Raw genomic sequence first — 16722 nt, 5'->3', positions numbered from 1 at the left:
ATGAGCTATTTACTGCTGGCTGTTCAGAGGAATTGAGATGGCAGAAGTTCCAGGGATGCTATCAGGGGTATCAGAGAGACCTTTTCAGGGGTCTGGTAGTCCCGATTCCTGGCACACTCTCCCCATTCCCAAACTCCTCATGACACTACAATTACATAGGGACATTAGTATAATGGTACCTCTTCTTTTATTTTCTCTTCAATTTAAAGATCCACGCACAATTTACCCACCTACAACAACTACTGCAAGTAAAAATGCTGCCTGCTAGAGCCAGATAGACTAGGAATTTGTAAACCAAATTCCTCAGGCTCAAAATGCTTCAATTGTCAACTTTCTTATGTTATAAAACCTTCCTATAAAAGATATCTTCTTTGGGCTTAAAGAGTAACATTTATAAATTAGTGGTACTCATTACCATCCTAGCATGATTTGTTTAGCAGATCACTTCCCCATGTCAAGTAGCCAAGAACAGGACCTGTGTGTTCAGGATGAGACAAACCATATTCTGTATAAAATGGTCAGCAAAAGGACAGCTATCTGCAAAGAACAGGCCAAGATCAACCACTTTTAAGGGGAAGGGGTACTGAAAACCCAGCACCCAGCTCTATAGAAGAGAAGTGGCCCTATACCCCAGGCTCAAAGGGGAAGTCCTAGTGCCCCAAAACTGACCCCTTTATTCATAATTTGTCCTAGGGCTGCCTGCCCTGTTGCTGTCCAAGGTTCTGAAGGCTTTTTTATTGTTTTTATCCTGACCTCCTTTCTTTTTCTCCTTTTATTCTACCTGTTGCACGTAACTATTAACATTTAATGGCCACTCACAGAGTGAATGATGTTGTATACCGCATTGTTAACTCACTCACCAATGAATAAATGCACTGAATCCAAAAACACCTAGTCTGTGTGCTTTGTAGACTCACATGTCACAGTCAGGGCCTGAATTCAGCAGTTCAACATTTCCTTCATCCTTTTATCCACTCTTCCATTCATCCATTTAATATTTATTAAGCTCCCAGTATTAAGCAACATGCATGCAAAGGAGTGGATGGGCCTTACCCCCAGCTCTATAACAGAGTCATGGAACAGTAGAAAAATCATTTCAGGACTTTCTTCCATACAGAGTTGGGAGGAATATGGAAAGGAACCAAGAACCCAAATCACAGTAGAATAATTCTACATCAATTCAATGAATTTTTTTTTTTTTTTTTTTTGCGGTACGCGGGCCTCTCACCGTTGTGGCCTCTCCGGTTGCGGAACACAGGCTCCGGACGTGCAGGCTCAGCGGCCATGGCTTGCGCACGGGCCCAGCTGCTCTGCGGCATGTGGGATCTTCCCGGACTGGGGCACGAATCCGTGTCCCCTGCATCAGCAGGTGGACTTTCAACCACTGCGCCACCAGGGAAGCCCAATTCAATGAATTTTAAAAGCCGTGTTTAAAAGATTTAAAATTTAACTATGTTAAAAACAAAAACATCTGCCTGGTGGAAAAAAAAAAAAACCCACAACATACAAAGTTAAATGATAAACTGAGAAATATAACTGAAGCACATATAAAAGACACATAAACAATACAATAGAAAAAAGGGTAAAGTTTTTACAAGAGGCATTTTCTAGAAAAGAAAATATAGTAACTCTTAAGTATACTCAATCTCCCTCATAAATGAAAAAATTATGTTTAAATTACACTGAGATACCACTTTCACCTATCAGATTGATAAAAACCTAGAATTTTTTATATTAGGATGGAAAAGCTGAAGGGAAACAAGTACTCTCATAAGATGTTCAAGGAGGGTAAATTACAACCTCTACAGAGGATAATTTGACAATACCTATCAACTTTACAAATGAACAAAATCTTTGACCCAGAAACCCAGTTCTAGGAATTTTTCTTATAGATAGTCTCACACATACATATAAAATGATACACGCATAAGATTATTCAATGCAGCATTTTTATTGGTGGAAAAAGATTGGAAATAAAATTAATATCCATCAACGGGGATTTAATAAATTATAATGCATGCATACAATAGAATGTTACGCTGGTATAAAAATAAAGCTCTCTATATACTGATATACAGTAATCTCTAAAATATCTTTTTTTTTTTTTTTTTTTGCGGTATGCGGGCCTCTCACCATTGTGGCCTCTCCCATTGCGGAGCACAGGCTCCGGATGCGTAGGCTCAGTGGCCATGGCTCACGGGCACAGCCCCTCGGCGGCATGTGGGATCTTCCCAGACCGGGGCACGAACCCGTGTCCCCTGCATCGGCAGGCGGACTCTCAACCACTGCGCCACCAGGGAAGCCCACTAAAATATCTTTTAAGTGACATAACAAAGTATATAATAGTCCAGAATATAACAAGGGGTAAGAGAGATTATTTATATGTATTTGCTTATAAAAACAGACTCTATTTCTGTAAGGATAAAAAGCTGACAATACTGGTTGCCCCTGGGGAGGAATACTGGGGGACTAAAAGTTAGAAATATGGGGAAAAACTTCCCCTTGTGAACTTTCAAGCTTTTTGATATTTGAGCCATGTAAATGTACTGCCTATTAAAAAGTAAAGATAATTTTTAAAAATCAAAGCTGTCTTAGGAAGAAGGTGATTGTCATTCCTTTGACTTCTGTTATCTTTCCCTCATTTGACTCTTCTTGCTTTTAGTGTTTGCACTACCCGTGTATTACCTTAATGATAAGCTTTTCTACTAAGTGCCATACCATACTACTTATATGTATATATCAGTAAATGGTGTTGTGAAATTTAGTGCTTTTATGCTTTCATTTTTTTCACATGAGTATATCTTATCTTCTCTTTTGGGATTTTTTTTAGCTGTCTCCCTGAGTAGCATATGCAAAAGGAAAGAAATGTCATAATAATCATTGAGTACCTTCCTTGTGCCCAAGGCTGTAATGATGTCTAAGTTAATCTCATAACAATCCTAGAGCTGAACAGTATTCCACTCCTTATTATACAGGTGATAAATTGAGGGAACAGAGAGGATAAATGGTTTTCCAGTGGTAACTCAGCTAACAAGTAGCAGAACCAAGACCTGAGTGTATTTTTCTCAGTTTGCTCAGCACTGCGTCCTTGTGCAATAGAAAAGTAATAGTTTTGTAGTTTCAATCTTGGATTCTTTTCTTAACCTACCAAAGCTTCAGCTTTCACATTTTTAAAACCGGTTTTCACACCTATTTTGCACAGCTGATTTGAGAATTAACATAAATACACGTAGCACTGCACCTGGCTGATAATAAATGTTCTATAAGTGTTGGTTTCCCCAATTTTTATAGGCCAGTTCCTAGAAGATAGCTCAAAAGTACAAGCTAACTTTTTTTTCTGAATCAAAACAATTGGAATTATAGTTCTATGGTAAGGGAAGCATCCCAGAGGAGGCATGCCAAAAGTAATCTCAAGATGTTCTACAGCAGAGTCTCCCGGGATAGAAAGGGCAACTTTGTTATGCTCTGAGATGTCCTGTTCCCCGCACGGTTCATGAGCTGAAAGGATCCCTTAAAGGCATCTGTCAAGACTGACTTTATAGTTTTTCACCCAGGTTGGGCACAAGCCAGTTTTTCAAGCCAAAGGCGGAGGTTCATTGGGCCAGCTAAAAGTGTACTGCTTCCATCCAGAAATGGGCAGAAGTCAAATAATGTTAAAAATATAAATCCACTCCAGCCCACTGCTTCAACAAAGATGGCAAACAGGTGACAAAGGGCACCTACAGAGCACCTGTAATTTCACACAATTGGCCAAAGGACTTCATTGTTACATGATGCAAATGAAAGTTCATTAATGGGCAGTAAAAAGGGGTAGAGGGTGGGGAGAATGAATAACAGAAGATAGCTTAATGCTTTCCAGGGAGATTGGCACATCCGAGCTCTGCTGTAATATGCAGTCGGCTAATTTCACTGAGGTACTGAACAAATGATAGATGGGGATCGTTAACAGGCACCATGACAGCAATAATGAAGATACTCTTTGCCAGCAGAAGACCTCTGCTCTCGCTTCCTATTTAAATGACTTCTCGTACCACTGAATACTGCTTGTCAAGAGTACCTGTTTCTATTCCCTGATGGCTCAGGATGAGATGCTCTCACTCCAAAGGACTGTCTGGCTCTCTACCACCAATCTCCCCATGCCCCCCTTCTCCTATATTAATGTGATTTACCTAGGAAAGTGCAAAGCTAGGAAATCGAGCTACAAGGAAAATTGAACTTAAGAGCAGCACGGCAATTTCTACCCGGTTTGATGCTTTTCATTGCTTTTAAGTGGCTAGCAGTTTTCGCTGTTTTCAGGGCACTGCAATGTCGGGACAGATAGCCTTTTTATTTAATTGACTATCATTATGGTGCTGTGTTTATGCTTCAGAAAGGTCAAGTGAGATGTATAAGGCCTGTGTAAGTTTTCCCAGAGACAAAGACCAAGAGAAATAGGAGAACGGGGCAGAGGCATGGTCCTGGGATGGAGGGGATGGCAGGCAGCTGTGCTAGAATTTCCAGGCTTCCAAGATTGGTTAGTAGGGAGGTGAATGGCTTTCCTAATAACTTGGAAGGCAAGCCAAGAAGACTTCATGCAATTTAAACATACCATGGCATTGGAATCAGTTTAAACATCATTCAGTTTGAGACCAGATCTTGTAGGTTGAGTGTGTTTGTTAATCTCACGCCCATTTAATTTTGTCATCTTTCTCAAATATGCAAGAAGAGTCCCATGATTTGACCCAGATAGCAAAAAAAAAAAAAAAAAAAAAAAAAAAAGTTTTGCATATAGCCATGGCACAACATTATACTGAATGAAGAATACTTTCATTATAAAAAGAAAGCTGGAAGTGGTGGTTTGCTGTATGACAAGGAGATTAAAGGTACATTTTAGACCTTTTCAAGCATAAGTAACTGAAAAAGGCTCAAAATGAGAGGATAAAAATGACCAAATGGATTAATAATGACACAGCCTTCCATTTGGGAAATACAAAGTTCAATGTTGACTTAAATCTGAGTGAAACAGGGTTGGGAGGTCAAAGTTCATATTTCAGGGGACGTATTTGATAATACAGAAAAGAATACTAAAAATCAGAGATAAAGAGGAGAAATCCTAAATTTTCTGTTCTCCACTCCCCCAACCTGATCAGAGTATAAACACCTCCATAAAATTCATGCTGTTCATGGAGTGTCTCCAATGGGTCAAGGGTTTGAATCACTCTTTGGAGACTCCAGGAAAACGTTGGGAGCTGGGTATTAGTATCCTACTTGGCCCTTAAGCATCTTAGAGTTTAAGAGAGGCAAGGTGACTTACCCAAGGTCACCCAGCAAGCAGATGTTTAGGCTTGCAGTTGAGTCCAGCTCTATCTCCAAAATTTCTCCATACCACATCACACTATTGCACAGAGAGCAGTGCCAACATGTCTCAGAGGGCCCAGATGTCTCTCTCCAAGGTGGTTGATTATTCCACTACTTAACCTTCAAAGACCCTAGACAGAATAGCTTACTCATACTCCAGGCAGAACACCCACAGTGAGGTGTCCCTCCCTCTCTCACGGTTACTCATGTGATCTAGGGTTTCTCTTCCAAGATTCCATTCTCTCCAGCCCATCTCTCTCTGTCTTCTTCACTATGCCCCTTCCAGTTCAATACAGTTAATCAAAGTTCGCAGGTATTTTCTCAGAGTGTGAAAACCCGGGACACTATGGGGCCTTCCCAGGACGGGTCTTCCCCCATATCCTCTGCTTTAGCTCCTCTCTGAAGTACCTAGATTTGATGAAAATTTCCTGAATTGTTTTGCAGATGTAAAACAACCCCCACCAGATGGAAGAACTATTTGATGACCTTGAGCCCATAGACCCAGGCCTCCTGGAGCCTAAGGACTGATAATGTTAACCCCTGTGACACCACCCTGCTGCCTCACCATCAGCCAATCAGAGAATTGTGCACAAGCTGATCACATACCCTGCGACCCACCCCCCCTCACCTGGCCTTTAAAAATGCTTTGCCGATACCCTTTGGGGAGTTTGAGGCTTTTCAGGGCATGAGCCACCTCATCTCCTTGCATGGCCTTGCCATAAACCTTTCTCTGCTCCAAACTCCTACGTTTCAGTTTGCTTGGCCTCACTGTGCGTCAGGCACACGAACTTGTGTTAACAACCGCAGTGTAGATTAGGTCTGCTGAGGTCAGTTACTCCAGTTACTGGGATACAGACCAGGATGGAGTGGTGGTTTTTTTCACACTCACACAGAGTAATGTTTGCTTCATTAGCAGGTCCAGCAGACTGCATAGCTTTGCAGTCCACCTTCTGCTCATGGACCTCTCACTTGACAGGACTCATGGAGAGACCCACAGGCAGACCACCAGTGATGCAAGGGCCAGGGACAAACCTGTAAGCCAGGGTCCTTTCTTGTGAAGCGTTTACTATCTGTAATCAGATCTTTATTCTCTCAGGTCGCAGGTCTTTCCTTCAGGCCCTTGTTTTATTTATTTATTTACTTACTTACTTTTTTTTTTTGACCACGCGGCATGTGGGATCTTAGTTCTCCAACCAGGGATCGAACCCGCACCCCCTGCATTGGAAGCGTGGAGTCTTAACTACTGGACAGCCAGGGAAGTCCCCAGGCCCTTGTCAAAATCTCTGTCTTCAGAGCTGTTCTAGAACTTCACCTCTTTTGGTCCTCCTTGCTCATCTTTGTTTCCTGCTTTGGACAAATGAGAGGTAGTGTAGAGTACTTATTTTTCATATGCGTTGGCCAAGCAACCTGGGACCAGTTATTTAAACCCCTCTAAGCCTCTTCTTTAAAGTAAGGAAACAATATAGTACCACCTCAGGAGCTTATTATGAGGATAAAATGACTTCATTGTAAAACTCATAGCACTTGGTACATTAAAACTCATAGCACTTAATAAGGGGCATCTGGCACATTTCTATGACTATTATCCTTATCCAAAGAGGTTCTTCTACTTCTCCCCCTTGCGCCTCTCTCTTGCTTCTCTAAAGCCTCCCAGTTTCTTTATAACTTACCTGTCCCTTATCCCACCTAACCCCACCAAGGCAGCTCTCCGCTCCAGGATTCCTAATCTCTCCTGCTGGGACTGCAAATTCTCCTGCCCCACCTCTCCAAGGTACTTATCTCAAGGACTATTGTCTCCTCTCAATACCTGCATTAGCATAAATGTTATTATCTCTAAAATCCAATTAATTTCAATTATTGTGGTGCCAGACAGATTGCCAGTGCTCTCAATTCTTGGAAGATTCTGAGGAAGTAGGGGTTGCCTCTCACTCTTGTATTTTACATGCCTGTGAGGACCAGGGAATACAGATAGGTGGCCAGATACAGACCACCTTAAATCCCATTTACCCAATCATCCCAACTTTCTCAAAATATAGGCTCGTTCTAGAGTGAAGACTTTCATATCATTGCCTGGCTTTAACTGGTCTCTGCTTAGACATGGTGTTAGGTTGCAAACAAAGTGGGCAGAAAACAGTCAGAAAATGAGCAGTAATGATAGGGATAGAATAGGATAGTTATACAGGTAGTTGTAGAAATCCCAGTAGGGGATTATAGATAGAGAAGGAAACCTAGGAAATTTTGGGAGACGACTGTAAGTTAATGATTGCTCAAGAAAGCTATTGAAACATCGTGGAATGAAGCAGACTTGCTTAACTATAAAGCCATAAATAAAAGCACGAGATATGCCCCAGGACATTAGGTGAAAGAAAAATGTTACCACCTTTCTACTGATTTGAATAAGTGCTATGACAGTCCTAGTTTGACCTAATAGGGTCAGACTGTCCTGCCCAATACAAAGGAGGAGCTAGTGATGTAAGCCTGATGTCTACTCGAAGAAGGCAGTCTTTTCCCCTCCCCCACTTTCCTTTGCTTATAAAATTGTAGCCTACTTAATCCTCAGGCCCAAGCATCCTTGCCTGCCAGCTTGCATCTCTCACAAGTGTCCTATATTAATAAATCTACTTCTTGCATATCATTTTGCCTCTCGTTGAATTCCTTCTGTGCTGAGACACAAAGAACTTGAGCACCAGTAAGTCCAGACACCAGGTGAGTGATTCTAATTGAAGGATCGTGGGTTCAAGTCCCAATCTGAGGTGCACGGTTTCAGTAAGAGAGATGCTAGGTGATGATCTAGAAACATGTACAGGCTAAAGAAGGAATATTCAAACACTGACTAAACATGCACATGTCTTTAAGATCCTAAAATTGCAATATTAGTCAACATATTCAATATCAAATAATTGAATACTGATTAGCTCTCCCTGATCTGTCTCATGAATTCATTCAACATTTGTCCCTTCAACGAAAGTTCACTCTGTACATACCATACGACACATGGGGCTACAGCAGGGAAGAAGACAGACAAGGTCCCTCTTAAGCTTTTATTTGGTGGAGGAGGTAGACAGTATACAAGACATTTTGGCTGATTGTTATTTTGAATTATCAATACCACTGCTCCTTCTCAATGATAATTGAGAAGATATGGTAGCATACAGACTTTTTGCTTTCATTGATAATTTGCTATCTCAGGGCTGTGTATAGCTCTTGAGGCTGAGAAGGGCTTTGGCCATCTTGGGCAGCTCTAACTCAGGTTTTGCTTAAGGTTGGTCCTTTCTGTATATACAATAAGTGTTGTAACTCAATCACTGGCCTTTCCACCTAGATATCAGTGTCATGCTCATGACCAGCCCCTAGGGATGATACCCCCAGACAGCTGTCTTCAACAGAGTCCAGCATTCAAACTTGGGTCATATTGATCTTGGGTGGCCTCGGTCTTCAGCGGCTTGAAGCAGGGTTTCAGTTCCTAGGCAGTGATTGAGGTCGGGTCGCAGCAGTGAGAGCACCAAATCCTAGTCACTACACCAGTGATCAGTGACAAGGCCCTGGCCCTATGGCTTTGCCGCAAAGACAGAAAGTAGTGAAACAAGTAAAGTATTTATTAGGAAAAAAAGAAATATAGTACGTGTGGATAGACACACGGGCGGGCTCAGAGAGAGAGAGAGTCGCGCCCTTGTGGCCCTTGTGGCGCTTTGCATCACTTTTATGGGGCATTTCTTCCGGGTTTCCTTTGGCCAATAATTTTTGATTTGCCTGGTCCAAAGTCCATATTTGGTGTATCTCAGGATTTTCCCATGTGGGTGCACGCATCTCTTAGCCAAGATGGATTCTACCAAAGAGGCCTATGGGTAGTGAGCATCAGTTGGCATCACTCCCCTTTTAACCTCCAAGGAGCCTTTCTGTGCATGTGTAGCTGGGGAGGTCTCCTGACTTTAAGAATGAGGAATATGTGGTTTCTTATCTTCTATCTGGGCAAGGCCCAGCCCCCTCTCTCAACTGTCCCATGTTGGAACATCGCTCCACAGGGAACAAACTCAAACTGTTTGCCCTGGGGGCCCATCTGCCTCCTACCTCAATATTTCCTCATTCCTCTGTGTTCCCAATTTTCTTTCCAGATCTGTTTTTTCTTGTAGTTTTTCAGAAAGCATACTAGCAACAGGTCCACTGAATACTTAAAAGTGCCAGATCTCGTGCTAGAAACATTACATACATTTAAGCCTTAAATTAGACATTATTATCCGCATTTTACAGAATAAGAAAGGGAGGATCGGAGAGATCGTGACATTTCTTTTGGTCGTTCAGTTTGTAGGCTCCAAACTTGAACCAGAGTCTTCACTTTACACATGGAGGTGTCAGTGAGGAAGAAATTTTCCTCTTCCTTCTAGGTTCTTCTGGTTGGTTTAAGAGTTAAATTGACATGAGACTGATAGGAGAAAAATCATACAAAAATTTAATAACATGTATAGATAGGAGAGATCCAGGAAAACTCAACAACTCAACAGAATGGCTAAAACACTCACCTTAAATACAATTTTCAGCAAAAGACAAAGGAGGATGTTGGGGGTAGTTAGTTGCTTGAGACTTTGAAGGGAAGGAAGGCAATTTACATGGGGATGGAAAAGCAAATTTTTGGTAATGTTTTCTGGGCCCTGCAGAGACAATGGGACACAGAGTGGACTCTGATCTCTAGGCCCTATCCAAGTTTCCCCCACCACACCTGGCCCATACTTTTTTTTTTTTTGAAGTATAGTTGATTTATAATATTATAGTAGTTTCAAGTGTACAACATAGTGATTCAATATTTTTATAAATTGTACTCCACTTAAAGTTATTAAAAAATACTGTCTATATTTCTCTGTGCTGTACAATATATCCTTGTCTAGCCCATATTCTTTGCAGATAACTCTGGTGATAGCTCTGTTCTAGGAACAGGACTTCTATCTAAATTCTTTAGGCAGCTAAAGGGGAAGTTCAAAGTTTTTTTTCCTGAGTCTTTTGGGACTTGATTCTTTTAGTTCGAAAGAGGCATTTTGGGGTGTTAAAGTTTGTTCGCCTACAGAGAGAAGCCAAGGCAGGTTGTACAGATGGACACACAGGCTGCAAGGAGGCCCCAGGCCAGCATCCTGGCCACAGGCTGCCACTTACCAGCAGGGTTCATTTACCATCTCTGAGTGGCCAAATATCTAAAATCAGTGGTGTGGCCGCTTCCGTACATGTGTTGTAAGTTTACTGGAAGGCTAAAGCCTTCGGAAAGAGCCCAAAGGGGTTAAAACCTATGAAGCGTGACTGTAAAAGACTTAACTCCTCAAGCAAGCAAAGTGGAGACGGGGTTTCCGTTTGTATCAAGTGAGCATGCAGTCCCCAGAGCTGGTGACTCAGGATGCAGGCTGAGCAGCTGCTTCACTTTGGGACCTTTGCTGGGCTTAGTGGCCATGGCTTGGAAAAGACCCTGGACTCCTGGAGACTGCAGCCCTTGGCTGGGGATGGGTGGACCGAGTCTGATGTGAGGAAGCAACAGGAGCTACAAGCTCTGCTGAGCCCAGACACACTCATTTCTCCTTCTCTCTACAGATGTTTAGCTGCTGAAAGAAGCGCATGTGCAGAGAGGCAGGCGGCCATCCTGGGCTCTCCTGCTCCCTTCTTTTTCCAGCTTTTCAATTACTTCCTCTTCTCCATTTACGTTTATCCCCTGTTGTCCACACTCCTCCCCATTTCCTTTAGGGTGTCATTAAAGGCTAACCATCTGCCCCAGTTAAATGGTTCTCTCTGAAAATTTAATCCCTGAAAACAACAGTGTCGGGTTCAATTCATGAAAGGCTCCACTGTTGCCTAGGCATCGGGGCTGGAAACCTCAGCAGCACTTCCAAAATGTGTGTGGCTGGGACCTAAGGGCTTCATGGATCTCTCTGATAATAAATGGGGTTAAGTTGCTGGAGCCGGGGGGTCCTAGGCTTCTCTAGGGGTCCGGGAGTGTCCTGACTGGCACTTTAGGAGCTGCTCCCCGCATCACGGACCACAAGGAGTTTTCCAGGCTTCAAGGAATATGAGTAAACTTCCTAACCTCTGAGCTAAGGCATCTCAAGGGTCTTCCAGAATTAAAGACACAGACACCAAGCCCCTCCCTTCCTGACTTTGGTCTATTCTGGTAAGAGAAACATTCTGTCCTTCCCATGTCCAGGCTTGTCTTAGCTCTCTCCCCAAGCAGCCAGCTCATCAGCATATAGAGTAATTTGACAGAACCCCTGTAAAGCTTTCTCTCTAAAGGATTTTAATACCCTTCTGAATGGCATTTAATATGATAACAGTATGTAAGTTTGACAGGAAGCTGCTTTCCAAGAGTTAAAGTCCTAACAGTCCCACAGATCAGACTGGCAATGGCTTTCCTGATCATTATTAAATTCTCTGTGATTAGAAAATGGGCTGGTGCTATTGATTTAAGCTCTTTGAGTCAAGCTAAGCTTTAGAGGCCTTTCACAAAGCACAAAAAAGGCATTTGATATTGTATTTTACCTTCCACTTTTCAGAGTACAAATAGCAGACAGACAGGCTTTAGGTGCAGACTCCAGGAAGCAAGGCGGGGAGGATTTGTGCAAAATAAAGCACAGAACTCGAGCTCCATCACTGCAGACTCGGGAAGGTGCGAGGTTGCACGTTCCCATGGGCACGATGCTTCCTATTCCTGAGGGTGCCTGGGACAAGGACACTTTGAATTCAAGCTCAAGGTTCCTACAGACAGAGAGGCCATCTGTCCTAGAATTCCCAGCGTAATTTCGATTTCGAGGAGGTTGTCCTGTGGTCCCCTCAATAATTGTCAAGCTGTGTGTACAAATTTTGCTTCAAGAAATTATCACCAAATCTCCAGAGGTTAATAACTCTGGGCTACCTTTTCAGGTTAATAAGTTGGGAGGGAACGGAGGCAATCATGTTTCTATTACAATCTTAAAGCTCTAGAGAAAACAGATCCCAAAGGAAAACCTTCAGCAATTGCAGGGTATCAAGTGCTTTGTGTCTTTCAAAGGGAAAGGCACATGAGGTTTTCAGGTGCACCTGTGGTGCCTGCTTTTTGCCCAGACAATGGTTTGAGGGGACTGTGCTGGGGCTCCTCCCCTCCCTTGACTGCCATCTTCTCGAATCCCCACCAATCCCAGCAGAGGTTTTCTGAACCCAGTGGCTGCCTTGCCCTCACAGAGGTCCTGGCGCCCAGTGTATTATTTGGTTCTGTCCAGGAGGGGGTTAGCCCCTGCACCAGGAACCTCATGAGAGGCATTCTGTCAGTGTTTCTCTAACTTTTTTTCTTATCGTGATTCCCAGTAAGAAGTATATTTTTACACCACAGTCCTGCCCCTGACATGTATTCAAAACTGAAACAGAAGTTTCACCAAATGCTACTCACACATGCCAGGTGCATTTTTATGTCACAGCCTACAAAATGGATGTCATGATTCTAAAAGGTCTCCACCTGCAAAGTGGAAACTTCTCTGTGTCGTTGAGAATCCTAAATACTCATTTATTAATTTATTGAACAAACACCTAGAGGGCGTAGGGCATTGCACACTTCTGTGTTAGGTGTTGTATGGGGGATAAAGAGGAATATGGCAGTTTCTCCCCTCAAGCAGCTCACAATCTATTTGGAGAGCCACAACAGGCATGCAGGACAATGTAAAGTACAGTGTCAAGGAGATTGGTGTTTAGATGCGTAACAGGTCCATGCTGTGGGTGCTGAGGAGGGAGAAACGGAGAGGGGAGATGTACACAAGCAGGCGAGGCTGGAGAAAACTTCTGGGAAGCTCTTCTCCTTGAGGGAGGGACCGTAGTTCCTTCATCTCCTTGTCCCCTACAGGTACCTGAACATCATGACCTTTGAATAACTCTACACTGAACGACTCTGTGGTTAGATGATATTGGCATTGCTACTTGGTCCAATAGCTACTGTTTACTGAGCAACTAAAGTGTACCTGGCACCGTGCTAGGAGTTTAACTTAGTTATCGCATTTAATCCTCATGATGAGCTAGTGTAGCAGTGTCTCTAATCCCCAATTTATACATGAGGTAATCGATCCTCAGACGTGATCAATGGCTTACCCAACGTCACGCAGTAAGCGGAGGATCTTGAATAAATGTGCACGCTTCTTCCACTCCTTCAAAGGACAGGACAGATTTAGATAGCTTTATAGGAGGTCAGTGAAGGCAGAGTCTAGGAAGGGCAATGGTGTAAGCATGCTGCATGGCATCTTTCATGCTGCATGGCATCTTTCAGATTTCAGGAAGAAATCTACAAGATAGAAGTGGAAGTTTTGTTTTTGGAGAAAAACAGTAAAGAGCCAGGTTTGTGGGAAGGCTAATGCAGTTGAAAAATAAGTTTGGATTGCTGAAAAATAACAACGATAAAATCAATTCCAATAACAACAACTTTTTTTTTTTTTGAGTGTTTACAATATGCTGGGTGCCATTTCAGGTCTTTACTAATTAGTCATCTCATTCTATAGCTGAAAAAACTCAGGCACAAAAAGGCTGAAAATCTCATCCAAGATCAAACAGAATAATGTTTTATAATCCTAGGCAGGTGTGAAATTAATGTTGCCACTAGCAATATATTATCTTTGCTCCTCCGCTTTCCCTAAATCCAGTCCTTTCCTGGTTGCTCAGTGGGAAGCCTGATCACAGGGTACCTGCAGTGGACACTTGACTGTTCTCCTAAGATCCCCTCATCAGGGCTGATTCATCCAGTCCCCAGCTGCTGAGAACATTGTTCACAGACAAGTCATAGTGCGTCCCTCATTGGGAGTTGCCTTCAGCCACAAGGAATTGCCTTCCTAAGGTTACACCTCTCTTAAGAGACAAGCTGTGGCCAATGATGAGCTGATATGGGAACCCAAAGTCTCAGCACCTTTGCCTCGACTGGAGTAATACCAAAAAGACGTCCTAGCTCAAAGCTCCCCATGGAATTGGCTGAATCCTCAGTGGAAACTGCATCTGAGGTCAGTTCCTCCTCTTCCCCTCCTCTTTTTCCTTCTCTTCCTCTCCTCTCCCTCCCCCTTCTTCTTCTTCCTTTTCTTCTTCTTCATCACCAATCTTGCCTTCTTCACTTTTTTTTGGACAGGTGTTTCCCCCCAGACAACTCCCTAATAAACATTGGACGAAATGAATGTTTCATAGTCTGTTTCTGAACCCAATCTAAGCCAATTGGTATCAGGAGTGATCCTAGAAAGCAGACTATAAAATAGGAGTTTGGAAGTGATTACTCCCAGGCCAGCTGGCACGTGGATCCCATCAGTGGTGGTTGGTGTAGTATGGATAGTCTCTGGTGTGCTGCAGCAGTGCAATTGCAAAATGTCTACCAAAGTTAAATGTGATAGAACACTAACGGAAGGTGATGCGCTGGGGTAATATCTCTGGCACTGGAGAGGCATGAAGGGAAATAGTAACTAGAACAACAATGGAATCGGTGGCTATTGCAGAATGCCACTGATTCACTAACCAAAGACAGATGAATTAGACTCATGGTAATTAGGTGACAATTCAAGGCAAAATGTAAAAGCAGGATTTCCTGTGCAGCATTTCAGAAAATTTTAAACTCCTGCAGCAGAAGGCTGTCAGCACAAAGGACTTAATTCAGGACTTAATTATGTGGGAGCAGCAGAGCTTCAGAGAAGGTTGAATTCTCAGCTCGCAGGTCTCCTACACCAAAATCAAGGTCATACAGAAAAGAATTTGGGACTCTGAGACTTGGGATGTGGTTATCCGGGTTGATGTAGTTGAGAATTTTGAACTCCCAGCTTCCCCTAAACCTGCAGGACCTGCAGAAATGGCCTATCCTCTGTGACAGAAGACAAGTGAGCACACCCTCACTTGCCTGAGTGTCACACGAGGCCTCAAATTAGTCAGGTGCCTTTTAGACCTTGCTGGTTCCCCTCAGGATCTATGCCCCAATCCCCTTCTGTTAGTCAGACCAATAGGGATCATGATCAAATTATGGTCAAATCATGACACTGCCAACAAGGTCAGTTTAAGGGAAGAGAGGGACTATACAGCAAATACATAAAGGAGAAGGTGGGACTGGATCCTGAGGGTGATGGCTCAAGGGGGTTGAATAAAGGAGTGTCATTTGCTGGATAAAGGACAGTGTCTCAGCATGCAAATGTATTAAAATTCCCTCATGATACAGAATTCAACACCCTGGCAAGAATCCTAGGAGAAGGTGCTAATAAACTGCCAGGTTTAATCTTGGAAGCTTGAAAAAAGCCATGGTCCACACTCAATAGATATACCAGAACTTCCCTGCCAGATGATGGAAGAGGGCTCAAAGGGCTCAGAAAAGTGGGTGTGATAGAGCAGATATAGGCAGAAAACCTACCAGCTAACTATGTTCCATCAGAAGCTAAGAGGACACTCCTTTTACCAAAGTGACAAGGAATGTGCTGGTAAAGGGATACCAGCATCTTTAAGCTGGAGCTGGCAAGGGCAGATGCTGTTACAGAACTGGACTTCCTAATCACAGTGGGAATGCTAGGATCCCAAAGACCAGGTAGATCATGGTAGATGGTAGTAGACTACTGCCCACTTAACCAAAGAGCAGCCTTAATTGTAGCTACCATGCCAGACGTGGTATCTTTGTCAGAGGAGATTAACAGACGCCAGCACATGATATGCCAACATTACTCTGGCAAATGTATCTGCTTCTCTCCCTTTCTTAAGGAGGATCAAAAACAGTGCAGATTCACAAATCACAGGACTCTGTTAATTCACCTTCCTTCTACCAAAGAAAACTGAATCATCTGTGCATTCCACAGATTATCAAATTAGTCCTCTGTCTTGGTGGCATCATGCTAATTACACCAGGTAAGCAAGAAGAGGTAGATATGTCAGAGACCTTGGTAAAGCACATGTACTCCAGAGGGTGTAGAGGAACTCTATAAAGTTTCAGGGTCTTGTCCCAGAAATGAAGTTTTAGCATCCAATGATCTGGGGCATAGAATGACATTTCCCCAAATAAATAACTAATTATTGCATTTCACAATGCCTACCACTAAGAAAGAAGCACAACGCTTGGTAGGCCTCTTTGGGTTTTGGAGGCAGCATATTCTACACTTGGAAAACTGTTCTGAGCCATTGACCAGGTGATACAAAAGGGTGCCAGCTTTAAGTGAGGCTTAGAAAGGGCTCTGTAGCAGGTCCAGGCTGTGGCACAGACAGTCCTGTCACTTGGCCATACAAACTGGCAGACCCTGTGGTATTAGAGGTTTCTGTGTTTGGAGAAGACATCAAGTAAGGTTGATAGCAATCCCTAATAAGAATCACAATGTGACCCTTAGGGTTTTGGAGCAAGGCCATGCCATCTGTAACAGACATTTCTTTTAAAAGGCAGGACCTGGTATGCCACGAGGTCTT

Source organism: Aethalodelphis obliquidens, unplaced genomic scaffold, assembly GCF_003676395.1.
Source record: "Aethalodelphis obliquidens isolate GAN/ISIS:26980383/991018 unplaced genomic scaffold, ASM367639v1 scaffold74, whole genome shotgun sequence".
Classification (NCBI taxonomy): domain Eukaryota; kingdom Metazoa; phylum Chordata; class Mammalia; order Artiodactyla; family Delphinidae; genus Aethalodelphis; species Aethalodelphis obliquidens.
Note: the sequence above shows the minus strand (reverse complement) of the source record.